Source organism: Rhinolophus hipposideros (genome assembly GCF_964194185.1).
Source record: "Rhinolophus hipposideros genome assembly, chromosome: 1".
NCBI classification, from domain to species: domain Eukaryota; kingdom Metazoa; phylum Chordata; class Mammalia; order Chiroptera; family Rhinolophidae; genus Rhinolophus; species Rhinolophus hipposideros.
The window spans coordinates 5,329,090-5,356,346 of NC_138047.1; the positions used below are offsets into that span (position 1 = coordinate 5,329,090).

The 27,257-nt window shown below is 38.1% G+C and overlaps 1 protein-coding gene across 3 annotated transcripts in view; it reads left to right on the forward strand.

The window, feature by feature from the left end:
* The window catches only part of USP6NL (USP6 N-terminal like), a 157,783-nt gene that overhangs the window by 20,245 nt on the left and 110,281 nt on the right, over window positions 1–27,257 (forward strand). The window contains exon 1 of one of the 3 annotated variants that reach the window (XM_081074910.1): window positions 17,160–17,264. The exons of the other annotated variants lie outside the window; for them this stretch is intronic. The gene's annotated coding sequence lies outside the window, so the exon portion shown is untranslated. Of the gene's footprint in view, window positions 1–17,159; window positions 17,265–27,257 lie in introns of those variants that run through there. 3 annotated transcript variants of the gene reach the window in all.

Genomic DNA, 27,257 nt, shown 5'->3' on the forward strand with positions numbered 1-27,257 from the left:
GGCTTCTGCGTGGCTCACACTTTGTGTTCCTGTTAGATTTCTAATCCATAGAAATGTTTAACATGTTTTGGGGCATAGGAATATCATTTTGGTGATTTGTTTTTATATTTTATCTGGAATTTTTCTGTGTTTGTTGTGAAAATGGGAACCACAAAAAATGAACAATGTCACTGGGGGTTTAACCATTGGTGTTACAATGAAGTCCAAAGTCCTTACTTCACATTAAAAAAAAAAAAAATCAGTTTGTGCTTAGTTCCCTGGTTCCTAGTGCCCAGCCCCCTGGCTCCCAGCGCCCGGTTCCCTGGGTCCTAGCGTCCCTGTCTGTCATCCTTGCTCCACTTCCCTCGCTGGGTGATCCCCTCCTGCCTCCTCTCCATAGCGCTCTGCTTGCCTAGTTCTGGTACCTAGAGTACTGTGCCAAAGTCACCTACCCATTCGTTCTTATCTATAAGTTCCTGGAGGGCAAAGACTTTTATTCCTAGTGCTAAACACTGTTCCTGGCACTTACTGGTGCTCGATAAATAGTGCACAGATTCAGGTGTTCCTAAATAACGCACTTATTATGTGGTCGCTATTTTATGTGTTATGATTTTTAGATGAAATTTGAGCTATTCGGGGGGGGGCGGAGAGAGAGAGAGAGAGAGAGAGAGAGAGAGGGAGAGAGAGAGAGAAAGAAGGAAAGAGAGAGAGAGAAGTGTGGCATAGGAGGAAGCATTCCAAGTAGGCAGGGTGGTGTGAGAGAGGCACGAGGGTTTGACTCCACGTAGGTGTTACCAGGTAGTGGAACGTTCTGGAGTATAAAGATAGGGAAGGGAGACTGTGAAAGAAATAGCTGGAGAAGGTGGAATCAGGGTTCAGGCCATATATATTCCAGGAAGTTTGGACTTTGTCCTGTAGGGCTTCTATTAGGGAAGCAACTTAATATTTTATTCTGGAAAAAATTATTCTGATAGACGTTTTTGTTAGATGTAAATTAAAAATATCGTAAAAAGGCAGGATTTGCATTTTCTAGCTTTATTCTTAGTTTTCAGCGCTTTTCAGGATCCCTTTGAAATGGACTTTGAGTTCTGCCTTTTTTTTCCTGCCAATTTGATAATTTTTGTCCAGTGATAGAAATCATTCTTGAACAGACCATGTGGCCATAGGTTAGCGAGTGTGTGGATACATTATGCTGCAGTTTCTAGGGCATGGGAAGCGAGTATACCAGAGTCCCTGTCTTTGAAAAACATAGGAGCAGCATGGTACAGCTTAAAAATAGGAAGATATGCGTATGTCATTAAAGTCTAGCTCGAATTTCCAACCCTAGATATGGCTGAGAATGATGGTAACTAAAAGCTTTTCAGTATTTCTCCAGAGATTAGAAGAAAGGTTGAATATACCTGTGTGTTGGTGGGTGTGTCGCGGCAGGATTTGCTAGCCCTCCCCATGTCGTGAAGTGCACAGGACATGGCTGTGGTTGTACAGCATGTGGGACAATCTGATGAGATGTTTGGGGCTTGGAGGCGACTGGCTCTGGCACGTCAGAGGCTCCACTTGTGCCCAAGAGCCCTGAAAGCTGAGGGCGTCGATTTCCCCACGCCCTGCCTGACACACTAGTTGTGATGCCCCAACTGTAAGGCCTGCAGAGTTTGTTAAATGCTTTTTAGCTCCTAGTCTAGATCTTCATAACTTCTGAGAATGAATATGTATCTTGTGGAAAATGTATAATATGATGCCACCATGACGCTGTGCATTTCATTGTGGATTGTTAACATTCTATTACAGTCCACAAAAAGCCTGTTGATTTTCCTTACTTAAATTGTTCTTATTTTCCTGTGCTTGCATATTTTGCAATGCTCAACATTTATCAGATTTGTTCAAAATTTTTATCAGATGATGCCAAAGACGTATGAAGGTGTTATATCTAAATTATAGCTGTAATTTGAAATGGATGGTTATACAAGTTAGTTCGTGTAGTGCCATACAATTTATAGATGATTATTGTGGTAGTATTATGTTAAAAAAAAAAGCCAAAAAGGTACCAGCAAACAAAGAAAAGTGATTGTTTAGGGTACTACTTAATTTATCTTTTCCCAAGTTTTAAGTTAAAAAATATAAAGCCTATCTGCTCTATTTAAAATTTTTAATCTTCTGTATTTGATTTCACTTTCTTCAGGAAGGTTTTTCTCTGTAACTAATACATGTCATGTTTCCTAAGAGAGTCTTTCTAGATGTTAATTCTCTTTTGACTGGACAGGCCAGGGTGACTCTATTGTTTTGGAGTGTTTGATCCTGCCCTTTGGCCTAAATAATGGAGTGAATTTTTTGAGGTCATTTCTGGATATGAAACGTTTCTCATTTATCTGAAGAAAAAAGTAATGGCAGTGGATAATTAGGGATGTGGTGTATTTGTAGCCTTCCAATAGAGGAGGAGTAAGTATCTTTGTTCATTGGAGCAGTAGACTAAAATTTCATGTTGAAGTGAAGAACAATTTGTCTTAACATTTGTTAGAGCAGACAATGTTATAAGTAATTGAGTAGATTGCTAAATCCCTTAGTGGTGGTGGAAGGATTCTTCTGAGTCCTACTAAATAGAAAATTCTCCCTACAAGTAATATAAGACTTTCCCTAAGTATTGGTGAAAACCTCTCTCTAAGACAATAGCCTATCTAGGTGTATATCCTGTAGCTGTGTGCCTCAGAAGTTGGACAGAAGTTAAAGAAAACAAAATTTATAAGTTGAATTGTATTTTAAATACTGGCATGTCTACATTTATTGGAATTGTGAAAGAAATCCCCTTGTAAAGTATAACAAGTATCCATTTGATATATTAAGACTCATTTATGTTTGATAAATTTAGATTTTGGAATATAAAGTTTTGAATGTCAACTATTCTTCAAATGAATAATCCTTGATTCTTAATGGGGTGGGGGTAAATTTGGAAATGTTTGGAGACTTTTTAGTTGTCACAGTTACTGGGGGAACCTACTGCTATTTGGTGGGCAGGGACAGAGTAGAGTGTAGTGTCCCTGTTGAGAAACACTGTATAACCTATCAGAACTGTGGCAGCGATAAAGTGTAGGTAAGATGATAAAGAAGGTCAGCAAAAAGTGCTTCTCAGAGAGGCAGCCGGCTCAGTTGGGTGGAGTGCGAGCTCTCAACAACCAGGTTGCCGGTTCAATTCCCCCATGGGATGGTGGGCTGCGCCCCCTGCAGCTAAAGATTGCAAATGGTGACTGGACTTGGAGCTGAGCTGTGCTCTCTACAACTAGATTGAAGGACAGTGACTTGAAGCTGATGGCCCTGGAGAAACATACTGTTCCCCAATATTCCCCAGTAAAAATTGAAAAAAAAAAGTGCTTCTCAGAAAATTTAGTAGAGCAATTTCTTAGTTTAAAGCACTTCACTGTATTAATATAGACCATTTAAATTGAAATATACTTTGCTTTTAGCTAATTTATCGTCTTTTTGACTACTTGCTGCAGAAAAGTGAGTAATTCTTAGTTTGATCCTATGGGGAATTAAATGTTAATTTAATGTAGCATGTTTTATATAGTCATTACAGTACTTTACGCTCTTGTTAGGAGATGGTTTACATTGTTTTGTGTCTTCTTGTTTTCTTATTTTTCAAACTTACAACAAGTTGTAACAATAGTTCCCCAAATTATTCCTCATATAACTTTTACCCAGATTTACCAGTTGTTGATATATTTTGTCTATTTGATATTCTCTCTCTCTCTCTCTCACACACACATACAAACACACATGCACACCTCTGTCTCTCTGTCTATAAAAGAAATTGATTTGTAATTAAACAAAACATTTTCTGTGGAAATCTAGTTTCCTTTTATTAGGTCATTTAAGTTCTTAGTACAAATGTAAATTACTATTGTTGTATAATCTCAGTAAAGGTTTTACATTACTTTTGCTAGTTAAATCTTAAAATTTCAAACCATTTACGTTATTATGCTATTATTGTTTAAAAAAATCCACATTATTTACATAGCTTTTGTAGCCTGTCATTAACATTTTTCTCTCAGATCTACAGTCTATTGCATAATGTAGACATACTCGGTATGTAAATCAACTCCAACTAAAATTTTTAGTACAACATGAACCAGAGTGCTCCAACTGACCTCTTTCTTGTGGTTTTAAGATACACTGTTCTTCAGGGGAACTCTTTAGAAGTCCATTCTGCGAGAGTCATCTACCCAATGACAGTCTTCTTCTTCAGGTTCCCAGGGCCCAGAGACCTGGGTGGGCCTTGCTGCTAACTGGCCGCATTGCTACGGCCCGCGGCCCCGCTTCTGTAATGTGTCCCCCATGTTATGTTCTAACAAATGCAGAGTGAGCTAGATTATGTTTACTTGACTATCACTTAAAAGAAATTTGAAAAAACAAATATGTAGACATGTATTAAGTTTTTATGTAAACTTACAATGCTTGGTTTTGTGTATTTTCCATTTTGTTATTTTCTTTATGTGATATGTAGATTCAGAGGAAGTGTGATGTGTTCTGTAGGACGAAAGGGGGTACGAGCTATTTCCATTGTTGGAGGAGTATTGCTAATTTATTTACTTGTGACAATTATGGTACAACATATTTGAGTTTGATTTTCAAACATGCTTGACTTTGTTGTTTTAACTGCAACAACACAAGTTTATCTGCCAAATGGTGGATTCAGACTGTGAGGCCCACTAAGCTGTGTTTCACTGGCTGGCTTTATCACTAGAAATGTGCCTGCTGGTAGCGGCCCGGAAGCTGTATAGAAGAGGGTTTCCTTACCGCTGGGGGGAATCTGCACTGCTGTGAGAGCCTCTCCTTCTAAGGAAAGATGCGCTCCGTTGCCAGGGAGGTGGCCCGCCGTCTTTGTCTGGGCGACCATACCTGGAAGCCATAGGGCCACTGGGAGTAGTGCTTTTTTAAATCAACCGTAAACTTTTAATAGGGATTTTGTACCTGTCGGTATATGTACCTGTATGTATGGGGAGCTTTGCCCAGGAAGGAAAAAGACTCCTTCCCCCCTTTCTAGCTACCCAAGCTGGCTTCGTTAAAAGGGACTTGGGTGCAAATAATTCCTTACTAAAAGGGTGTCTGTACCTAAGAAAGCTACTTCATGTTTGATTTGTATTGTGGAAGTGGAGTCATTACTCCTTTTCCTGTTAAAATGTGATGTAAAAATTGTTAGGCATCCGAGCTTTTGGTCTAAGGGGAAAGATACTCCCTTCAGGCTCAGTGCTGAGCTGTGTCCTCTGCAATTCTCCTTCTTAGTCGTCTTGGTCTCTGCTAAGTGTGTATCTTCTCAGCAGGTGAAATTCTACCTGTGGGGACAGAGCCCCAAAAAGCAGTTTCTAGGTTCTTGGCCTCACATAGAAAGGTGCTGGCTCGGGTAGTAAATGGCCATCAACTGTGATTGGATGGCCAGCAGCTGTGGCTAGTTGGCCATCAGCTGTAACCCGTAAGCCATTGGCCACTAATATAACTGCTGTGGCTACGCTAGCAGAAAGAATGGGGGCTAGCAAGAGCGGATTGCAGAGAGGCGGATGCCGGCGGTGAGAATATAGTGATATGACTCCCCTACTTATGGCTCCGTGGGTGTTCCTTTTTGGCCTCACCATGTCCTACGTTCTTATGTGGGGAGCGGGACCAGAGACCCTGCCTGACACTACCTCTGATACCATGAAATTCTCTCCTTTCCACCTGGTCCAACTTTATTCTTTCAATCGGATCAATTTTTTGTATTTTAAACTTCTGAATATGTATTTTTAAAAAAATACACATTACTTATTTGTTTTGGAAATATTTGAGACTAGGTTGCATTTATCATGTTCCTCTGTCCATTTTGTATTTCAGTGTGTAGTTCTAAAAACAGGATGTACTCTTACATAACCACAGTGAAATTATTGAATAGATAAATTGTGTTTATCTAGTCTGCAGTGCTTTTCCCACCGTTGGCAGCAGCTTTGCCCAGCCCGACAGGAGCCAGCTGAGTGCTATTCACGCACAGAGTTTTTTACTTGTCAAGTCTTTAAGGTCTCCTCTAATCAGTTCCTCAGAACTTCTCTTTGTCTTTCATGATATGGGGCTGTTGAAGAGGGCGGACCAGTTGGTTCAGAGAATCCCTGAGGTTAGGACCGCCTGAGACTTCCTCTAATGAGAGCTGTCCTAACACGTGGGACTGGTTTGGGGGCATTCCTCCAGGAAGTCTGTCTGGAGGAGAAAGGAAGATGCACGGCGATCTCTCTCGCTTTTCTTTCCACTTAGCTCTTTAACAGAAAAACGTAATGAAATATTTTCTAGAATATGAGACGACCCTGAAAAGGGACATTTGACTTTTGTCAATAGAAATTACTTTTTGCACAATTTCTGTTTTAAATTGTGTTGACAAACATCTCCAGATGTTGGTGAACAAATGCTTTGAAGGTACAAGGTACAGCACTATTGAATTGTTGTGTAACAATACACCAGCTGCAGTTCTTGTTTGAACTGAGAGCGCTTCACTAAGGGTTAGCCTTTCTCAGAACCTGGGGCCTCTTTGTCTTTGCACTACTAAATTTTCTGTAGTTAAAAATATAGAATAAATGACCATATCAGGTCTCTGATTCTCATTAGGTTTTAGAGATTTATGGGTTATATTAGACTTCAATGTGAAATGTCAGGACACTTACCATCCATAGTTATGACTCTTTAAAGTTTAATCTTTGCGAGGTGTATTGAAAGCTAGAAAATTAACTTGGGATTTTGCAAAGTATAAGAGATTCAAACCTTGCTTTTTAGACAACTATGAGACACATGATCCTATAAATTACTTTCTTAAAATGTTTTAAGAGGAGTCTTTGAAGCTGATATTAAAACATTTGAAGGAAGAGATTATATGATTTTGAACAAATAATTCTGCTTTTATTTTAGTATGCACACATACTTACCGGGCACCTCCCCGTGTACAAGGCTGTGTTGGTCTTTGGGGACGTGTGACAAGCTCAAGACAGACGTGGCTGTTGGCCTCCAGAGCGTAGAACTAGTGGGGAAGGCAGATGCCGCCCGCATAGCACAGTATCGCACAGAGAGGGAAGTGGAGGCGCCTGCAGGCCAAAGGCACTGAGCCACAGGAGGGCAGGGGGCCACCAGGAGACAACTGTATTCCAGCTGAGGCCTGGCAAGTGAAAGGGAAGAGGGAGCGGGTTGTGAACAACATGTGTGAAGACCTGGAGTTGAGAGGCTGAGATTAAGATGAGCAAATTATGGAAACTCCAGCATTGGTAGAGGTAGGTGGTTGGAGGAGGGGATTAAGTTTGTAACTTTGGTTTAAACACCCCACTGTGGCCTCTATTTTATACTTCATTCTACATAATGTTATCTAAACTAATCTATTCTCTCCATCTTCCTCAATCCTCTTTTGTTGTTGTTTTAAAAGTATAACCATGACATTAAAAAATATTTTGGAAATGGGGGGAAAAGTCATTGTAACCCTGCTATATTAAAGCAGCCATTTGCTTTTTTGCATATGACCCTCTGGTGCTGGCCAGATTGTATATCTTTTTATATAATTGCATTTCATAGTTTGTATGCAATTTTATATTTGTACTTATAACATTGAATTGTGTTTAGACAGTTATGTTTCTGTTATTTTTTTTAATAATTAGAGCTCATAATTTCATATTCCTTAAAGGCAATGATGCACCATTTCCCTATTTTGTGGTTATTTAGGATGGTTCAATTAAAAAAAATGTTTTCAGAATGAATATTACTGGTGAATTTGCCCTTTTTCTTAAAAAGAAAAACAAAAAACAAAAAAACCCAGAAAAATTCCTTAGGCTACAGTTAATAGTAGGGAAATGTTTTTGCCTGTGTCTTCCTGTCTTTCCTAAAAGAAGGTAGAGGGGGTAGTGGTGTGGGTCCTAGAAGCAACCCCCCCTCAAACACTATGGGATGACAGTCGTTAAATTTTAGGGGAGTCAAAAATTATACAAGGATTTTTGACTGGGGGTAGGCTCCCCTTAACCCTGCATTGTTCAAGGGTCATCTGTACTATGCATGGCCTTTAATTCACACTAATTCACACTTAAAGGTACATTCTCTCGTCATCCTGTACTTAACTTGCAGGAGTCATCTCAATTTTAATTCAATAATGAATTGTGTAATTATAGTTTAATGCCAGTTTCTCTTGGTAGAATGGAAGGAGGTGATCACCCCTATAATAATCTGGAACTGGCATTGTACCTACTAGGCATTGTACATATTATGTGCTTAATACATTTTGTGTGGTTGAACAAGATTTTATTGCTTTAAAATGCACTGATGGTATGCAGTCAGTACATTCAGAATTTTTAGATGTTGTTAAGATACATTGGGATAATATATTTTTATTTCTCATGTTTGTGAAGCATATTTTGCACATATTTATAACAGTTTCTGCTGAGCTACAGAGTTGAGAAATTTCTGGGTTGCTTTTTATAAGCAAAACGAATTCGCCTTTGGTAAAATATTTTTAAAAACTGGTTTTGAAAGAACTGCTAACTTAATGACACTAATGCAGATACTTTTGTTCATAAACAATTATTGTCATCTAATGCGCTTTGAGATTGTGTGAAAGAAGGATAATGTTGTCATCCATAAACACATATCCTGTGATTCTTTCCACATCCTACAATTTCAGGACATTTAACCTTTATATCTTTGTTTTATTTTACCTTTTTTAATGAAAAAAAAAAATCTGTGAAAACAGTTGGTTAGCTTGTCACAGTATTAATTTTTAAATACCCAGTATGAATTATTAGGAATTACTGTAAAAGCACCTGAACAGTATTCGGACAGGAAATAGTATAGATTTTAGGTAGGAAAAATGTACAACTTTTATTTTTCATAATCAACATATGATGCATTTTATATTGATGAGTTTGTAGCAATTGAATTTCAAAATTCTAGAACATAGTGATTATATTCCACCCTTGAAATTTAAGTAGGATGACAAAGAAATTGATTTATTAGCCCAGGAGGAGACTTGTCAGAAATGGGCTTACAGTTTAATATATTTTTTTTAAACAAAACTTTATTGGGGAACAGTGTGTACTTCCGGGACTTTTCCAAGTCAAGTTGTTGTCCTTTCAGTCTTAGTTGTGGAGGGTGCCGTTCAGTTTCAAGTTGTCCTTTTAGTCTTAGTTGTGGAAGGCGCAGCTCAGCTCCAGGACCAGTTGCCGCTGCTAGTTGCAGGTGGCACAGCCCACCATCCCTTGCGAGAGTCGAAACCGCAACCTTGTGGTGGAGAGCCCGGGTTCCAACCAACTGAGCCATCTGGCCACTAGGGAGCTGAGTGGCAGCTCATTGACTTCATTCTAGTTGAGGAGGGCGCAGCTCGCTGGCCTATGTGGGAATCGAACCGGCAACCCTGTTGCCCAGAGCTCGACCTCTAACCAACTGAGCCACAAGTCTGCTTATAGTTTAATAGTCCTTTTCTATTTGCAGATCAGTTGATATCTGGAATATTTACAGATTATTTTTGTCACAAGAAGTGTGGCCTCTCACATTTTTTTCCTTCTCATTTATCTACATATCCTGAAAAACATGACAGTAGTTTTAAGTCTAAAATATATTTCCAGGAAAGGCAAAAAAGTTTTCTGAAAAGTGGTTAGAAAAAATCTGAGTCAATGCCAAGAATGGAAAGATGCTGGGTTGTTACTCATAGGATCACAAATTTTGTAGATGTAGAATGCAGTGCAAAATATCCTTCTCTTTGTTGATTATATAAAACGATGTGGATGAAATATTTTAAAGTATGAAAGTACCTATCAGTTCCAAAAGAGTATGTATAATATTACCCCATTTTTGTAAAACCAACAACAAAAAAGTACATGGATAAGTCTGAAAGGTTGTTAGTAGTGCTTATCTCCGTATGGTGGGCCTAAGAGAGATTTTTATTTTCTTTTGGCATATTTTTGGATACTTATTTCCTACAGTGAGCATACATTATTTTTGTAATAGGAAAAACTATTAAAGACGTATTTTGCAAAAAGAAGAGCATTAGAGACCTTTCAAGTTAGTTTGTAATTATCTAAGATTCTAGGGAGTTGGTTTGAATTATCTATAACATTTGGTATGAATAGTATTAATAGTATAATTTTACTTTAAAATAATACTGATACTCTTGTCCTTCTTTATACTTAGGGCCAAACCAGATGCTCCAGTGAACTTGTTCATGGTTTTATTAAATGAATGAGAGAAACAATACAAATGAGATCAAATTCAATGTGGTTCTTTCCCTCTTTTTTCTATTCTTCCTTTTCTCTTTTCTCCTCCTTTTATCTCCCTCCCCCTTCCTCCCTCCCTTTCTGTCTTTTTTTTCTCTTTTTTTGTGAGTGAGGAAGGGTGGGAAAAGATTACCTTCTTTTACCTAGGTGTTTTTTCTTTATGTCACTTGCCACATAATTCCTGTTATTGATCCCATTTCATCTAAAAGAAGACGATTTCTGCCTTGTAGTTTCTTCTGTAGAAAGGAAAACGGCATAAGTTGGAATGTGCAGCTAGGTGGGCAGTAGGGAGTGCTTATATTCCCAGCCTGTTCAGTTTCTCTCTTTGTTCTCTCATTCTTGTTCTCTCACGGGTATTCTCCCTTGTGTCCCACTCTGGGAATTCTGGATTTGGAAGTGGTAGGGAGGAAAAGTAAGTCAGCAATTTTGAGGTTAGCCAAAAGTTAGTGATTTTGGGGGTGGCGATGTATAACAAAAACACAACTGGATGGAACAAGATTGAGGTAAGAAGTTTTCTGTGTGGAACAAGATTGAGGTAAGAAGTTAACTGTATGGAACAAGACTGAGGTAAGAAGTTAACTGTATGGAACAAGATTGAGGTAAGAAGGTAAAGAGAGAACCAGCTCACAGCTGTTTGCAGGCAGCCCATTGCAAGGGCAGCTATGACATTTCGTATCGTCCAGCCCACGGTGGGTCTCTCGTGTACATGGGCAGTTCATGTTTCTGTTTTAAACACTTTCTCTTCAGTTAAACTCTGTAGTTTTTGGATTTATCTTTGCGTTATTTCAGATAAAGTCTGAAAAGTAGTATATAGGTTAAATATATATTAAATACAGGTTTCCTTTGTCATTTTTAGAAGACTTTATGTTTTAGAAGAGTTTTAGGTTTACAGAAAAATTGAGTGGAAAGTACCAAGAGTTCCCTTATATGCCTTTGTAGCATTCCCACCTGCCCAGGTTCTCCTATTACTACCATCTTGCATTAATGTGATACGTTTACTGCAATTGATGAGCCAATATTACTAGTCGCTAAAGTTCATAGTTGACATTAGGGGTCGCTCTCTGTGTTGTACATTCTGTTTTTGACAAACGAATCATGACATGTATCCACCATCATTGCAGTTTCACTGCCCTAAGATTTCCTGTGCGCCGTCTCTTTCTCATTTCTTTTTTCTCAAATCCTGAGCAACGACTGATCATTTTACTGTCTCCACAGTTTTGCCTTTTCCAGAATGTCGTAGAGGTGGAATATACAGTTTGTATGATTTCAGATTGGTTCCTTTGCAGATTGGCTTCTTTCCTTTAGCCATATGCACTTAAGGTTTCTCCATGTCCTTCGTGACTTGATACCTCATTTCTTTTAGTGAGGAATAATATCCCGTTATCGGGATGTGGCACAGTTTGCTTATCCGTCCCCTACTGAAAAACTTCTTGGTCCATTCCAGGGTTTGGCAACTATAAAGAAAACTGCTGTGAACATCCGTGTCCAGGTTTCTGTGTACATAACTTTTTATTTTGAAATATTTTGAAGTCATTTTCAACTCATTTGGGTAAATAACAAGTGCAATTACTGAATTGTATGGTAACGACTGTTTGGTTTTGAAAAAAACCACCGAACTGTCTTCCAAAGTGGCTGTACCGTGTTGCAGTCCCACCAGCAATGAGTGGGAGTTCCTGCTGTTCCACATCCTCGCCAGCATTTGGTGCTGTCAGTGCCTTAGGTTTTAACAGTTCTACTAGGGGTATGATGGCATCTCATTGTTGTCTTCATTTGAAATTCTCTAAGGACATACGATGTTGAGTCTCTTTTCATATGCTTACTTGCTATCTATGTATCTTTTTGGTGAGGTGCTATGGATTTTTTTAAAACCAAAATGTAATTCCTTTAAAAAAATGATAATAAAATCTGTTCTCTGTAGAAAAATATAGCAAAACGAAGACCTTAAAAATTCATATATAATGCCACCATTCTGAGGAAAAATCATTGTTAACTTTTCGATATTTTTCTTTGTACACTCACTTTGCTCTCCATGTATGTATACACGTGTGTGTGTGTGTTGTCAGTTTTCCAGAACAAAGCTTCTTAACATTGGCTGAGTGTTAGGATCATTTGGGGGAGCTTATAGGATGTGTGACGCTCAGGCGGCACCCCAGGGCAAGGCAGTCGAAGTCCCTTCACTGGATGGACCCAGGCATCACACCGGTTGCTTCCAGGCAATTTCAGTATGTACTGAAGATTGAGGCCACTGGCCTAGAATATGTTAGAATCATTTAGTAAGCACAAAATATACTTCCCAAAAGATTATATAAAACACGATACCCTTTTGATAAAGTTCAGAACAACCAAGTATATACAGATATGTAAAGATAAATATACAAAAGAAAGCAAGAGAATGATAGCTAGCTACTGGATTCAGGGTGATTGTCACTCTGGGTTGAAGAAGGGGGACGATGAGGTGGGCTGTGGGTCAGGCGTAGATTATCGTTAAGGTCCTGGTTGTTGCTTTGTGGTGTTTATGAAATTATTAAATGAAATTAAATAATTCAGTGAATCAGTAAAACTGGGCTGTACATGGATCGATGATAGGAAGTAAGGAATATGATTAAATCAATTCTTTGCGCCAGAGGCCCAGTAAGGTAAAAATATTAAATAAACATAAACTGTTACATCCTCTTTGTAAATGTAGCCAATCAAGTTAAAATATGACAGTGGTTGGATACCCAGTATCATCCGTTTAAAAAAATTACACATTCATTCTGCTTTCCTCCCAGAGTTTTATCCTAACGCTGTTGGTAAAACCAACAAATATATATATCATCAATTTTGATAAGTAGTTATTCACTGTGAAGTAAGATTTTATTAGAAGTACTTACGGAGTGGAATGGGCTGGTGTTTCTTATAGAGCCTTGATTAAAGGAATTGTCGAATTGTCTTTACCCCCCACCGTCCCGTTTTACCCTTGGGAGCACTGCACCACAGGAAGGTGAGTGAGGGTTGGCCTCCTTGTAAAATGGGGGAAAGGAGTTTGTGTGAGGCAGGCAGGAAAGGAGGACCCAGACTGCTGGCATCTTCTCAAGCGCATCGGCTGTAGCGACAGGTGCCTAGGGGAGTTAAGGATCTGGAAATTAGTTCTTTCAGGGTTATCTGAGCCAGAGTAACCCCAGAGGTAGTTCTGCATTAGAAATTTGCATGCCAGAGAGGTTTAGAATGACCTATGGGGTGAAGGCAGTAAATAGGAGAATGTGTCTGTACATATTTGTAAACATATACGCAGTTAACTGAAACACAGCATACATACAAATGTGTCATTCTTGACATTTATCTCTTCCTTTAAAACTGTATTAAAAACTGTATTAAAATTTTAATACTCAATATTTACCAATAACAAAAGATGAACATAAGTCACGTTAGACTCCTGCAATTACAAGAGGTGCTCAAAGTGGTTACCATCAGTGTCTAGACACTTCTGATTATGGCGAGCTACTGCTTAAACAATGCTGACCAAAGTGTCCACTTGTATACATTTTTTGGCCCCTCTGATAGATATGAATACATACACATCTTTTATAAGAAAATATATATTGGGATATGTAGTCAGTATTTAACTTTTTATTTTGAAATAATTTCAGGCTCAGGAAAATGTTGCAGGAATAACACAATTCAATATTCTTTTACCTGGATTTCCCAAATGTTAACATTTGCCACATTTGCTTTCTTATTCTATATTAATGTTATTTTTTTCTCTGAATCATTAGAGAGTAAATTGAAATATTTATCCCTGAATTCTTCAGGGTGTGTTTTTCTAAAATCCAGGATGTTCTGTTACATAACTACAGTCTAATGGTCATAGTCAGAAAATTAACGCTGATCATCTATAGATTGTATTCACATTTTATCACTTGTCCCCAAATGTCATGTTTTCCCCCTCCTCCCTTTCTTTTCCAATATCTAATCTGGGATCATGTGTTACATTAGTTATCTCGACTCTGCTCTCCACTCTCCTCTCATCTGTAGTAGTTCTTCAGTCTTTCTTTATCTTTCATGATCTTGACATTTTAGAGCACAGCTCAGTTACATATTAGAATATATGTTCAAATATTTTTTAATGATGCAGTATGTGAAAAAAAAAGAAAATGAGACGAGAATGAGAGAAGGCCAAGCTATTGGTTGCTTATCAGAAGGCAAGCCCTGTCAGTAGTGAACCCGTGTGCCCTGACCGATTACTATATGATTTTCATTTTCAAACAACAGTGATGTCAGTGAGATAGGTGATGATGAGAATGGAAATTTATGGAAACATGAATGTAGACATTCCTCTTTTCACTGATCAGATATGGAGGAGAGACTTGACTGACAGGATCATGCCCTGTATAGCTCTTCCTTTCGTGGGAAGAGAGAAATGCTGGGAGAAAGAAAAGCTAACAGAAAAGGACCTTTCAGAAATATCATTTTTTCTGGAAGAATGGAAGTAATTTCTCAGGAGCTGGAAATGCAAAGAACTGGAAAATAAATCCAGCAGATAGTTAACAGCTATTTCATGTTGAGAACTCCCTAGGAGCGAGGCAAGGGATAGAAAGAACTGGGGGAACGTGACTTGAGGAGTTTGACTTAAATGTTGGCTTGTCTCTGTCAGCTCTTTGGAAGGATTCCTCAAACAGCACAGTTTTGATCTGGGGTTTAACATTTGGTGTTGACCCACCTGAACTCTTCTTTGTTTTAGGCCACAAGTATAAACTTGGTCCTTCAAGGTAACATGTGGTTAGGATACACGCCTGTCTGGTCCTCCCTTTGCAAATGTTTTCTCACTGACATGGATTTGTAGCACCGTCTTAAATTAACATCCATACAGAGAACACATTATATGTGGCTATATGTGCACATCTTAAGCACCTCTGCTTTGAAGAGCTGAAAACGTCATCCTGAATTAAAACTACATTTTTACAGAAGAGGTTTAGTGCCAGACAAAGCAAAAGCCCTTGAGTTTGGGATCCTGTGTTTGACTTCCCACCTTGTTTGATTCACTGTGTGCCTCAGTTGTCCAATTGAGAAATGGGACAATAAGCAAATAAGCCTTTCACTGTGTGGAGGCAAAGGAACTGCCTTTGAGTTGCTCTGATACCCAGTATTTGATGACATACTGAGAATATCAGAATAATAAATGGCAAGGAAAGAAACTAGGAGAGGAAAGTTGGCAGCCCAGTGAGGGGAATGAATGGCTGCTGGAGAGTCCCTTTAGTAATTAATAACATTTAACCATATTAACCTGAAAGTTATTTTTCTCTTTTAGTTAACTCAGGTGGTTTGCTTTGAAAAGGGCTGCTATGTAAAAAATAGAACATGTAACAAAGGTATTAAATATTAATTGAGCATTGTTGCAACTTGGTCTATGGCAGAAACTGTGGTTATACTTGATGTGAAATTCTCTGGCCCATGCCTCTGATGGTGAGACCAACGAATTTACACACTGCTTTGGGGATTTCTAGTGTGCACTGCGAGCCTAGACTTCTCTTCATGCACTAGGATGTCAGGGTGTGTGTGTGTGGTGGGGAGGGAGGTATGTGTGGTGTGTGTGTGTGTGTGGTGTGTGTGTGTGTGGTGTGTGTATGTGTGTGTGGTGACTGTGTGTGGTGTATGTGTGTGGTGTGTGTGTGTATGTGTGGTGTGTGTGGTGTGTGTGTGTGTGTGGTGACTGTGGTGTATGTGGGTGGTGTGTGTGTGTATGTGTGGTGTGTGTGGTGTGTGTGTGTGGTGGGTGTGTGGTATGTGTATGTGTGTGTAGTGACTGTGTGTGGTGTATGTGTGTGGTGTGTGTGTGTGTGGTGTGTGTGTGTGTGTGTGGTATGTGTATGTGTGGTGTGTGGTGTATGTATGTGTGTGGTGTGTGTGTGGTGTGTATGTGTGTTGTGTGTGTGGTGTATGTGTGTGGTGTGTGTGTGTGTGGTATGTGTATGTGTGGTGTGTGGTGTATGTATGTGTGTGGTGTGTGTGTGGTGTGTATGTGTGGTGTGTGTGTGGTGTGTGTGGTGTATGTATGTGTGTGGTGTGTGTGTGGTGTGTATGTGTGGTGTGTGTGTGGTGTGTGTGGTGTATGTATGTGTGTGGTGTGTGTGTATGTGTGTGTGGTGTGTGTGTGTGGTGTGTGTATGTGTATGTGTGGTGTGTGTGCGTGGTGTGTGTGCGTGTGTGTTGGAGAGCAAGGAACTTAGAAGACATTTTTGAGGTAATGCCTTTTATGCAGATCTGGGAGCTTGGAGTTAGCAAGATTGAGTTTTATTTTTATCCACATTTTGTTTTCTGTGTTTTAAATATGAGATTTTTGAGAAATTGGAATAAAGTATTAAGGTTTTGACAGTGCAGGGTATTTTGGTTGACTACTTCTGAGTGTTTTTAAAAACGCGCACGTAGCATCTGTGATCCACTATATGAGAATTTATAGCATAGCGCTTTATTTTTCCTGTCATGACTTTTGTGAGAAAATGTTTTCACTGTGCTTAGTGATTACCCACGTTTTGTTTTGCTTTGATTATAACTTAATGCTTTGCAAAGTCATACATTTGGGACTTTGAGCATGGTGATTTTCACATGTGCTAAAATTACTTTGAATCCATCATTTCAAGAAGACACAGCCTATCTTTCCGTTGTTCCTTATAAATGCTTGAGAGCCTTCATGGATAGCTAAGCAAAGCATTTATTTCTCTGAAGTTGAACTGGGTTCGTGCCTGAACTTCCTGAAAGCACAAATGCCATGAGCTCTTGGTGATGAAACCTGTTGGATTTCTGGAGGAAGCTGCTGGAGTCTGGCTTATTAACTAGCTATGATTCAAGTGTTGCAGATTGTAAAGGAGCTGGTGACACCATCGAGGCAAAAGGCAGCTACAGTGAAGGAAGGTAGGACATGACCAGGGAGAGCAGCCGGAGCTCTTAGGGCGCTCACACGTTTTTCCAGATATGCCTGAAGAACAGCTGTGCACAGGAGTTTTGAGTTAGTTAGCACACATGCTTTTGCTTGTCTGATATATCGTGGTATCTGAAAAGGACCAGGTAATGTCATAGTTGTTAATATGCCTCATTATTACTGTTTTTAAACCATCCGTTTTACTGTAGGTAAGGAGAGTAAGGAGAGGTTATGACATTGCTGCAGCAGTGTTTTTCACACTGTAAAGGTCCTCTTGCGTTACGTATTTTGGGGGTAGAAGAAGAATTTGTATAATGCTCTTTTATTTTTAAGGTTTAAAATGTTCATGGTAGGAATCAGAAGGGAACAAGCTAGGATTCTACCTATAGCAGGGCAAAAGAATTAGATGGTTCTTATTTTTGTGAATAGCTGATAAAATAATTTATCCAGTGAATGGTAGATTTTATTGCCTTTTCTAGTGAATAATTAATTTTTTTTGTATATGATTATATGCTTAACCAATGCTGTTTCTATTTAAAATAGCCCTATATTTATAACCTGTGTCAGTTTGGCATGTGCTGAAATACATTTTCAAAATCTTTTTTAATTGCATGTCTGACTTACACATTTAAAATGAACTAATGCAGATACAGCTTTGAAGAAATACTTGTATATTTTGCTTTTTAAACATTTGAAATAGTAAATCTCCAAAATGACAATTAGGAATTGATTTTAAAAACATAGGCCATCAACAAAGTTTATAAAACAGACAATTTCACTAATTTAATCTATGATTTAAAATCAGTCAGTTGATAAATTTATATGTCAACTTTTTCATGTGTAAGATATATCATTCTGTCTTTATGTATTTGAATAACGTAAGTATGCCTCACGTGATGTAAAATGTAAGTTATTTTGGATTTTTTAAAACTTGATATGATCTGTGTTTAAAGTAAAGCTTGTGAGATTCTTTAAGTCCCATATAAAATGATTTAGGGTGATGGTATGAAACATAATATTGTGACATATAGTATAATCAACCATAGACAGAATATTATAGCTGAAAGAAATCTTGTCTGTTCTCATTTGATGGGGAAACATGTTATTCAATTGGATAAAAATGCATCTCAAACAGCAGAGAAACTGTTGTTACTTATCTTTGAAAATGTGATAGTATTATATTTAGGATACTTTACAGTTATTTACCTCCTGTTTTCTCCTTTTTTTTCCTCCCTTCTGAAATAGAAGACTGCATTCCTATCTCTGAGTAGCAGGATTCTAGCAATTAGATATTTTTTTAAAAGCTTACTGCTTTTACTATTTCAGGAGAATATAAATTAGTTAATTTAATCTCAATATTTGAAAATGTCAGATTCATACAGTTTGACCTTTACAGACTGAATTTTTTTTACTGGAATGTTTCTTCTACTTTATATGCTTTCAGTCACAATCATTATTTGGAATATACGAAGGGAAAAGAATAATAACAATTCTTCTGTGCCTTTCAAAAAGCACACACACACACACACACACACACACAGTAATCATATTTGACAGGAAATGCCATGTGAATATAGAAAAAATAGTACTGAAAGATACTATTTGCTAAAGTAGTAGAATGGCTTTTTTTCCCTATTTTTTCCGACAGGATTTTCTATGACCAGGGAAAATAGAGGCAGCTTATACATAGATTTTTTTTTCTTAGCTTATTTTTTCAAATATATTCTCATAGTGTTTTTAGTCATTTAGTTAACATATTTACTATTAGTTTTATCCTTTTGAAAAATAGTGTTATATTTTACCAATTTTTGATAGTGATAAGAAGAGAGTTTTTGACTCAGTTCTTTAACATACAGTATGAATTTGGACGGATGTAGACAGAACAACATTTCAAAGGACTGTATTCACATTGATATTAGTAAATAGTATGGAAAAATTGATTTGTGAAGGAAAATATCAAAGTTGGAGATTAAATAATTATGATAAATGGTTTGAAAAGTTTTCATCAATTTTATTAGTATGAGATAATAAACAAACTTGATATATTTTGTTATAAGTAGGACACAAGACTATGGTTAAGAATTATTTTGGGGAAGCAGGTAAATTATGGAATATTCATGAATATTTTCCCCCAAATTTTCAAAACATCTGCCAAATCACTGCCTTGTCATTTAGTTGAAGTTAATCAAGTACTCCCACCTACCCAGCACCTGGTCTATATTTCAAATATAGTGCTAAGACTTTATGTTAATGCTCTTTAAGGAACTTAGAATTTTACAACAGTTGGCATTATAAGAAAAGGAAAGAACTAGTATCATTCGAAGGATAATTTTAGCGGATCCACATTCTTTTTTCTAATTATGAATGGGGAGCTGATAGAAATGATTGACATTCATAAGATAGGTGAGATGTGTAGAAATAGATGTTTTATAATACAACTTGGGGCAAAATAAAGGAACACTAGGCAAAGGATAACTGGTCTTTGGAAAAGTATCCTTGCCTTATAGGAAAGAGGATTAAATATGCATGTATATATTAACTCATTTGTTCATTCATCATTTTCTCATTTAGTCATTCTTAAAGCCCTTATCACGTGTCCGCTCTGCTAGTCACTGAGCTAGTCACTGGGGATACACAATAAGATCTGGTCCTGGTTCATGCCTGGAACATAGTAGGCTTTCAGATGTTAATTGAAGGGAAGGAGGAACTGAGGGAAGGCTTCCCTACACTTGTTAAGACAGTTTAGTCTAAGGGGTGTTATAGGCAGGGTAGAATAATGGATTGTATGTTTTGCCATGAGGTCATTGTGGGCAGAGTTAAAGCAATTTAATCTTGGGGACCCGGAAAGGGATGGGATCAGTGATTCTTTGCCAAATGGAAAAATAAGTTGTGACAGTTTTCCTCTCAATAGTCCTCGTTAGCCTGCATCTTGAGGGCCCAGCCTGACTAGACTGGGGAAGGCAAAACACTGTCTAGCCGATGGGATGTGAAACCATACAGTCTATTCAAACGTGCATTAGGCACCAAAGTAAGCAATGTAACTGTGGATTATAGAGGAGTCTGGTTTTGTCCTTTAAAAGCCGTGTGTTTATTTGGATGAAAATAGTACGTTTCTCTATTTTGTTAAGCAGAAGTATGCACAATAAAATTTAACCTTTTCTTAATGATTCAGGTTCTTTATTAAAAATATATTTTTTGTAGATTATAAAACCTGATGACCATGTGTATTAAAATTATTCTTAAAGTAAGAATAGATTTAGGGGGAGGTCCTGAAGGTTTCTCCTGTTCGTAGAACACAAGAGCTTTGGTACCCTAACCTTTTCATTCCCATTTTCATGCTTCAGTGGCTCTCCTCTAGATTATTGAAATGGCCTTCATTTATTGTATTAGATCAACACGCATCGAACACTTACCACATCTTAGGGTACAGAGACATATCCTCAAGGAGCTCAGATGAAAGTACAAGAGACAAAGCTTAATAATGAATATATATTATGATAGGCATTGGAGTAGATGAGGTGTCGTGGGGAACTGGCCCTGGTTTGGTAACCGGGAGAGTGAAGGAATTCAGTTCTTTGGTGAAGTGACAGATGCGCTTATTTGAGCCAAGTATCAAAGGATGCATAAAAGCTAGTTAGCTGGGGAAAACAGGGTGTGTGTAAGCATCTCAAGCAAAACAAATAGCGCAGAGAGTTCAGGTGCCCAAATTCAAGGACGCTTCTATACCTACTATGTGAAGAAGTTTGGAAATATTCCTAAGGAGATAGTGGGAGAAGGGGAGAAGACTGGTCAGGTTGTATTTGGTATCTAATGTGATTAAAAAACACACACAAAAATATGGGTCTTAACTAGTAGTCTTTTAGCTTGAAACTCACTGTTACAGCGTCCTTTGTTCTGTGCTGAGGTTGGACAGTCTTAACGAGGACTAACATACAAGTGTGACAATTAGGTTCGCGAACTCATCCTAGAAAAAGTGCTACATATATCATTGCTGAATGTCACCACGGTCACCTTCGAAGTCCTCCCCTTGGGAAGCTATGCACTGACGCCAGCGCCTAGTCCACCCTTCAAAGCAGTTTTGGAACTCTTTCTGGAATGGCCATCAGAGCTGTCGTCGTATTACCCTTGATGTCCTGAATGTCATCAAAATGTCTTCCTTTCAACATTTCCTTTATCTTCAGGTAAAGAAAGAAGTCATTGGGGGCCAGGTCAGGTGAGTAGGGAGGGTGTTCCAATACAAATCTTTGTTTCCTGGCTAAAACCTCCCTCACAGACAGTGCTGTGGGAGCTGGTGCATTGTCGTGATGCAAGAGCCATGAATTGTTGGCGAAAAGTTCAGGTCGTCTAACTTTTCACGCAGCCTTTTCAGCACTTCCAAATAGTCAACTTAGTTAACTGTTTGTCCAGTTGGTACAAATTCATAATGAATAATCCCTCTGATATCAGAAAAGGTTAGCGACATTGTTGCAACAAGTTCATGACTTAATTGTCAGACGTTGTATACCCTACGTTAAAATCCAGATGTGGCCATTAAAATATGGTACAAGGGACATGGATGATTAGGGAGTCAGACCTGTGATCTCATTCTACCACCACGTGACTTGAGCAAGTCAGTGAATGTCTCTGTCACAGTGCTTTCCATGTATTACACAATGAAGTGTAAGATTTCACAGAGCACTCACACTTACATTCTACCTACTACTTTTCTTAAAGTCATTTTTTTGTTAACCTTTTATATTAAAATACCAAATTCATAATGCGTACCAGACTATGTTTACTCTACACACACACACACACACACACACACACACGCGCGCGCGCGCGACTTCCTAAGACAGTCGTCTTAGGAAGTTGTGGCTTAGGAAGTGTAGGTTTAATTATAAACGGCCTTTAGCGATGTTGACACACAGTTATGAGAGTGATTTAATGAAGAGGAAGGGCCCCAGAGGAGGCTAGTTAAGCGCAGGGACAGTATAGTTAGGCAGCCTGGGGTCACAGCCCTGGATTCACTACTCATTTATTAGCGGTGTGGCATTTGGCAAGTCACTTAACCTTTCTGTGCATCAGATTCTTTATCTGAAAAGTAGGGATAATAATAGTAAGTGCTTCCCAAGAGTGTTGTGAGGCTCAAGATCAGGATATAAAGGACGTACACAGTGGCTGGCACACATAGTAAGGGCTGCGTGGAAGCTGCTGTTAATATTTTTGTTGGTTTTCTTATTTTTGTCGTGGTTGTTATTGCTGTTGCTGTTGTACTCCTGATGTTGTGGATGGGGACTAACCTGTTTAATGATGTTTAGGTCAGGGACAGATACAGGGTTCTGTGGGCAGCGGTCTGATTGGGTATAGTGGTGTTTGCTGATCTTTATAACTGTTGGTTAGTTCATTTGTACTTGGAAAATGTTAGTGCATTTATTCTTTAGATTTAGAAATGTAATATTTGAAGTCAAACTTGTGTGTTACAGGCAAAGTTAATTGATAAAAGTTTTATCAAAACTTTGCTGTAGGAAAATATATTTCAATGTATAGATTTTAACTTGTTTTAAAAATATTAAAATGGGTTCATTTTATGTAGCTCACATTGGTCCAGTGTATCATTCTCTTAACTGTGGCAAAGAATTTGGGAAAGTAAGGCAATGAATTTTACAATGACTCGTTGCTTGACACTCTACATTATTTGAAAGTTTTTTTTTTTTTTTGAATTGTTTAGTCTTAAAATTGAATGCAGTGGACATCCGGAGCAGCACTCCTCTCTTGCATGTCAGCGAGGAAGGACCCTTGTAATTAAGAGCATAGTGTGAACTCCATTCATCATGGTAAATTAGACACAAATATGGATATTTAAACTTAAGTAATTAAAATTAAGTAAAATAAAAATTCAGTTCCTCAGTTATTCTAGCCACATCTTAAGTGCTCAAGAGCCACATCGCAGAAAATCCTACTGGGCAGCACTAGATAGGTTGTGTAGCCAGACCACCTGGGTTCATATCTTGAATCCACTACTTACTAGTCTTGTGACCTTGGCAAGTTATTTAATTTCTCCGTGCTTTGGTCTCCTCATATGTAAACTTGTGTTAATAAGAGCAGACAGACGTCCTCATAAGGTTGTTACTGTTGATTAAATTAGTCAACTCCTGTAAAGTGCTTAGGACAGCACCTGGCACATAGTATGTGTTTGTTAAATAAATATGCAGTGTTCAGATTTACTGTGCTTTATAATTTATTAATGTGCATTGAGTATCTTTTTGTCCTTTATGTATCTTTATTGCCCCTTTGGAAAAAATGTATATACACCAACCTGCTTGAATACATTTTTCATTTTTATGTTTGACCACAATTTAGAATAATGTTCCTGTCACCCACTGTAGCTTAAAAATTCATGGTGAGCGCACACTGCTTTCAGGGTGAAGCAGAGGCTCCTTTGTGAGGCACGTGGGAGCCCAGCCTGCCCTTTCCAGCTCATTTTGCACTGCTGTCAATTCTAGCCCTTCGTTCCGTTTTTCAGTTAATCAGTGCCTTTGTTGTTAAAAATATTTAATGGTGATGGTTTCGTCTCTTCAAATGATATATAATATAACTCTTCCAGAATGTGCAGCATTGTTATCTGTGCATTTCGTAAATGCTCGGGGTATGCTGGTTGAATTAAAGCATCTTCAGTTTTAGAACTGCAATCAGCATTTCTATTAATATCAAGACACATTTATTCAAGTAGTGTCTGAAGTAAAGGGAATTCAGAACCCCCTCCACCATGTGTGGCGTCAGTATCAGAGCCGTTCTCCGTCTCGCAGAACTCTGCTGCGTGCGCGTGTTTGTCTCATTCGGGAGGGGTCTGGCTAATAGTCACTACCCCACCACACGGTGACATGCAGAGCACTATTTGGTGACATATTTGATGATTTCCTCGATGACACATTCTTAAAGGATGCTGGTAAAGGATCTTGGTTTACTCCTTTAAATTCTCTCTCATATGCTTTACTCTGCTGTTCGTTCCTTCTTTCTGCATTTTACCTGATTACACTCAAATGTTTACCACATGAATATAACAAAGGAAAAAAGTTAATCAAAAGGCAAAAAATACCATCCAATATAACAAGCAAAACTTAATTTTTATGTTTCTATAATAATGGCATCTAAGTATAATTTAGGTTATTTTTCACTTTTAACAGGTTTAGCATCTCTATATGAGGGAATAAGTTTAAAAAGTTGAATGCAAATGTCTACTGTAGGATAGTGCATGCCTGTGGTGTAGTAAGACCATATAGAATTCCCATTTGTTATTACAAATTGCTTAATATATAACAGTATTAGTGGCAAAAGCTATAATTATCCGTGGATAGCTGCATTTTGCATTACATGTACTGTCACAGATGTATGTGGTACAAGTTATCTTGTTATTATGTTGCTGGAGAAAAGAGTGACTGTTATAAAACCAGGAATGTGAATCACATTTGTATGTGGTCTTACAGAGTAATGGGAGATCGCAGGCATCTTCTCTGAGACGCAGACTCACTATCCTGTGTTGCTGCTTCCTTACGGTTTTTAGAGGTGTCTTGGGGAACCCAGCTGTGAACCGGTGTGACAGGGGTACCAAGTTCTGTTTGGCATTGATTTAGAAGAGCACTTTGCATATATCTCTACGTATTACCCTATACCATATATACTTAATGGTTACCTTTTAATATGCTGTGTATTAAGCTGTGAGCTCCTTGAGGGCAAGGACCACACACAATTCATTCATCATTTTGAATAAAAATGAATTCTGAGGAATACAGTAGTTGATGAGCTTGCCTGATACTTGTTTCTCATCAATGTAGTGATTGCACATATGGATAATAGATAATTGTTCTATTTAAACAGTTACCTAATTAACAAGGGGGTTCAATTTTTACTTTATAGTATTTTATTACTGAAACAGACTGCCCAGTAGAACTATAAACATTCTTTAGAGAACAATTAGGTTTGCAATGTGTTATTTTACTTAAGAGTTTTGCTTTGAATGACATGTTTGTACCACTATCTTGATATAATTTAAATGTAATTTAAAAGTGCTGCAGTGTCCTCATTTCAGATAACTTGTTACCCTTTAAAAATAGGCTACTGGAGTATTGTTTCTCTCCCTTCTGGCAGACACAGGTGCAGTAGTTAATAAAGGTCATTCTTCTGCTTAGTCATGGAGCACTTTTAATGACTGTCACCTGAACATCTGCTAGTTCCATCACTGCAGACACCAAAAGCATCCAGCATAGCAGAGATGCTGGACCTGGAAAATCTGACTTAGGCTAATCTAAATGACTACTTTAAGAACATTTTAATATTCCTTTACATTTTAAGTAATTGTGAGGAAGCTCTTATCTTTCTGTAGAATGACCAATCCAAAATGCCAATGAAAAACTTTTGGAATGGTTATACTTCAATCCTAACACTCCGTGGGCTGAATGCTCAGTATCTAGGAGTTGTCTATGTGCAAAGTTGGGTGGCGGAAGCAGTGCCTTTCTCATGCATTCTGGTTATTGTGTGAGACCTTGATTAGAAATAATGGGGTTTCAGGTGAAGTGGAAAGGAAGGAAAAAGTTCCCCAGACGCTGCTGGGAGACAGTTGAAAAGCTAGAAAGGGAATATTGATTATGGGATTTTCAAAACTAGGAACAAGTACTCTTTTTACTTTGAAGTAATTACTGTGTTTGCTTTGGCAGCACATATATTAAAATGGAAATAATTAACAGGAAGTTATAAAGTCACAGGAAGTTGCAAAGCATAGTACCAAAGGTCCCATGTATTCTTACCCCAGTTGCCCCCCAGTGATAATATGTTACCGAACTATAGTTAAATGTCAAAACCAGGATATTGACATTGGTGTAGTCCATACTCTTTATTCAGATCTCACCAGTTTTGCATGCACTTGTAGTTTATGTAGTTTTATCACGTGTGTAGATTTGTGTAATCACCATTATAATCAAGATAAAGACCCATCCATCACCTGCAAAGCTACCCTTTATAGTGACACCCATTCCCTCACCCTTCCCGCCCTTCCCTAACCCCTTGTCACCACTAATTTGTTCCTTATTTCTATAATTTTGTGAATATTATATAATTGGAACCATATAGTATCTTACTTTTGAGGATTGGCTTTTTTCACTTAGTTTCCATGTAAATTGTTTCATATATCAATCACTTATTCCTTTTTATTGTTGAGTTGAGTAGTATCCTACAGTATGGATGTACCAGAGTTTGTTTAACCATTTACCCATTGAAAGATACTTGGATTCTTTCAGCATTTTGACTACTACCAGTAAAGCTGCTATGAGCATTCATTTACAGGTTCTTGTGTGGATGTAAATCTTCATTTCTCTTGGTTAAATATCCAGGAATGCGATTTGTGGATTGAATGGTAAGTAGATGTCTAATTTTTCAAGAAACTGCCAAGAGACCAATATTGTTTTTTTCTTCAAAACTTATTTTCTAATGCCTAATAAAACTGAGACACTGAGAAAGTAGTCAATTCAGATATGATTGTGTTTTGTATAGAATTCCGTGTCTGCAGATCAAGAGACAACCAAGTGAACATTTGGTAAATATAACAGACAACTTACAGAAGAAGTACAAATGGCTAGTAACATATGATATAGAACATGACATAGAATAAAATTTTGAATGTCACTGACAATCACAGGACTGTTCATTGTTAGAATTATGTTTAGATGCAAACAATTTACAATCAGGTGGAGTGGCTGACACAGTTCCGGGTGGAGGCTTCGTAGGGCAGTTACAGTGGTTGGTAATGCCTCGAATACCCAGCCCTTTTTGTTTTTTTCCTCGGTCACATTTCATCTGTGTTCAGATATCTGCTACATCTCCATCCTTAGGTCCAAGAGCCAGGCCAGAAGAAAAAGGAAAGGGGAAATCCAGAACGGATGTCACCTGTAGAATGAAAAACTTTTCTTTAAATCATCAGCCAGAACTGTGCCACATGGCTACCCCTAGCCACAAGTTGGCCTGGGGAAGCAAGTATTTTTTATCTTGAAATATTCTTGCTGACTTTTTTTGGGTTGTATTAGTAAGGAAGATGTGGGATGTTGGGTAGGTAACTAGGAATGTTTGTTGGAGAATGTAAGTAGAAACAATAATGAAATGCCATGTGT